The sequence below is a fragment of the Myotis brandtii genome, unplaced genomic scaffold (assembly GCF_000412655.1).
Source record: "Myotis brandtii unplaced genomic scaffold, ASM41265v1 scaffold815, whole genome shotgun sequence".
NCBI classification, from domain to species: Eukaryota; Metazoa; Chordata; class Mammalia; order Chiroptera; family Vespertilionidae; genus Myotis; species Myotis brandtii.
The window spans coordinates 566,523-569,588 of record NW_005371298.1 but is presented as its reverse complement, the minus strand read 5'-3'; the positions used below and the strand labels follow the sequence as shown (position 1 = coordinate 569,588).

Below are 3,066 nucleotides of genomic sequence, written 5' to 3'. Positions count from 1 at the left end.
AAGTACAGAAGCCAAACAGCAGGGTTAAAGTTAAACTACAGTTTCTACCTGAGATGATTGCTGCCATACTTCATATAAAACTTACTTTAAATTATTTTCTGTAACTCAATATTTTCTTTAATTAAATGGTAAATAAAAACAGTATTTTTCTTAAATATATACATGTGTGTGTATACTAGAATCATACTGAAGCAGGAATTTGGGGGGAACATAGGCAGGCTTAGGGATTTCTTAGAATTGGGGTCCATGGAAAAGCGTGGGGCTGCAGACTGGGAGAAGGTACATTTCCATAACACAAGGAAGTCAGGTGCAGTTACATCTCCATAAGACAAGGAAGCAGCAACAGGTATATTTCCATAAGACAAGGGAACTGGAAGTAGCCAAGAAAGGTCTATATTTACAAAATAAAGAGAAGGAAGCCTTCATTCAGAAGGAAAAGAAGAAAGCCCAGAGAAATGGAAGGACTATGAGGGAGGAGGGCCTTAGGAATCACTATAGAAACCAATTTGAGGGGAATATTGACCAATCAGAGGGGATATCAGAACACAGGAACTTCAGCCTTTATAAACCATGGGGGGGAAAAACTCAGTGGGACCCTTTTCCCCCTCCCTGTGTGCCTGACTGGTGTGGCTCAATGGTTGAGCATAAACCTATGACTTAATAAAAAAGTTATAATGGCAAATAATTATAAAAAAGAAAATAATTTAAGATTATTTTTTTCTAGTTTCAGTTATTTTTAGTTAAAAAAAAAAACAAAAAACAGCCTTTCCAAGGGCAACAAAGTGAACTGATTGTCAGAAGGAAGCAGGGTGTGGGCCTCTCATAAGCCCTTGCTCTGAAACCTGGACTTGAGGAAAGAGGGCCTCCTAGGAACTCAGGGTAACTGGCCAACAGAGAGATGCCTTTGGTGGGTGGGGTGGAGCTGCAGTCCACATTGGTCACTGGATTGGTCTGCATGGGTTCTAAGGTGATATTCACCTACCAGTTGGTTGACATGATTAACACTATTATTCTTGAGGGGCATTAAATTAAGGAATGATGCATGGAGCCAAGAGAGTGGCTTATGCAGTTGGGTTCTGAATCACAATCAGGAAGTAGTCTTTATCTGCTGCAACCATAATTTCATTTTTCTTGGAGCAAATTCAAAGGAAAGTGAGGTCATTCCGGGAGTCAATTTCATGCACGGTGCTTGGGGCCTTCCTGAAGAAGTTGTGCGTGAGGGTGGCGTACTGTGTGGTGGTAGGATTGTCCATGGTACTGAAGCAGTAATTTTGGGGGAACATAGGCAGGCTTAGAGATTTCTTAGAATTGGGGTCCATGGAAAAGCGTGGGGCTGCAGACTGGGAGAAGGTACATTTCCATAACACCAGGAAGCCAGGTGCAGTTACATCTCCCAGAGAGATGCCTTTGGTGGGTGGGGTGGAGCTGCAGTCCACATTGGTCACTGGATTGGTCTGCATGGGTTCTAAGGTGATATTCACCTACCAGTTGGTTGACATGATTAACACTATTATTCTTGAGGGGCATTAAATTAAGGAATGATGCATGGAGCCAAGAGAGTGGCTTATGCAGTTGGGTTCTGAATCACAATCAGGGACCAATCAGAGGGGATATCAGAACACAGGAACTTCAGCCTTTATAAACCATGGGGGGGAAAAACTCAGTGGGACCCTTTTCCCCCTCCCTGTTTGGAAGTCCATTCTGTGGGACTCTTCCCCCTCCCTACTTGGGAGTATGTACTTGTTCTTCAATAAATCTCCACCTTTGCTATACCACTTTCTGTCTGTGGACTCATTCTTCGATTTCGGCAGACAAAGAATCTGGGTTCCAGTCCAAAAATTCGGTATCAATATTCTTAAAGGGAATGCCTTCTGAGTTCACCACAATGATTCCCTGCACTCCGGCCTTTGGTGGGTGGGGTGGAGCTGCAGTCCACATTGGTCACTGGATTGGTCTGCATGGGTTCTAAGGTGATATTCACCTACCAGTTGGTTGACATGATTAACACTATTATTCTTGGGGGGCATTAAATTAAGGAATTATGCATGGAGCCAAGAGAGTGGCTTATGCAGTTGGATTCTGAATCACAATCAGAAAGTAGTCTTTATCTGCTGCAACCATAATTTCATTTTTCTTGGAGTGAATTCAAAGGAAAGTGAGGTCATTCTGGGAGTCAATTTCATGCACAGTGCTTGGGGCCTTCCAGATGAAGTTGTATGTGAGGGTGGTGTACTGTGTGGTGGTAGGATTGTCAATGGTACTGAAGCAGTAATTTTGGGATAACATAGTCAGGCTTAGGAATTTCTTAGAATTGGGGTCCATGGAAAAGCGTGGGGCTGCAGACTGGGAGAAGGTACATTTCCATAGCACAAGGAAGTCAGGTGCAGTTACATCTCCATAAGACAAGGAAGCAGCAACAGGTATATTTCCATAAGACAAGGGAACTGGAAGTAGCCAAGAAAGGTCTATATTTACAAAATAAAGAGAAGGAAGCCTTCATTCAGAAGGAAAAGAAGAAAGCCCAGAGAAATGGAAGGACTATGAGGGAGGAGGGCCTTAGGAATCACTATAGAAACCAATTTGAGGGGAATATTGACCAATCAGAGGGGATATCAGAACACAGGAACTTCAGCCTTTATAAACCATGGGGGGGAAAAACTCAGTGGGACCCTTTTCCCCCTCCCTGTTTGGAAGTCCATTCTGTGGGACTCTTCCCCCTCCCTACTTGGGAGTATGTACTTGTTCTTCAATAAATCTCCACCTTTGCTATACCACTTTCTGTCTGTGGACTCATTCTTCGATTTCGGCAGACAAAGAATCTGGGTTCCAGTCCAAAAATTCGGTATCAATATTCTTAAAGGGAATGCCTTCTGAGTTCACCACAATGATTCCCTGCACTCCGTTCTGGCTCTGAAGTCGCTTCAGTGTCTTCTCCACCTCTGTCATCTCGGACAGATCGGGTAGCTCAGCATCACCAGCACTGCCCAGTAAAGATCATTTATTTTTTATTTTTTCAAAATATGTTTTTATTGATTTCAGAGAGAGAAAAGGAGAGGGAGAGAGAGA

General features: G+C 43.2%; 2 pseudogenes; both read right to left on the bottom strand.

The window, feature by feature from the left end:
* Window positions 1–960: 960 nt before the first annotated feature.
* LOC102255266 lies at window positions 961–1,253 on the bottom strand (annotated as a pseudogene).
* Window positions 1,254–1,963: 710 nt separating this feature from the next.
* Window positions 1,964–2,982, bottom strand: LOC102254964 (annotated as a pseudogene).
* Window positions 2,983–3,066: the final 84 nt, after the last annotated feature.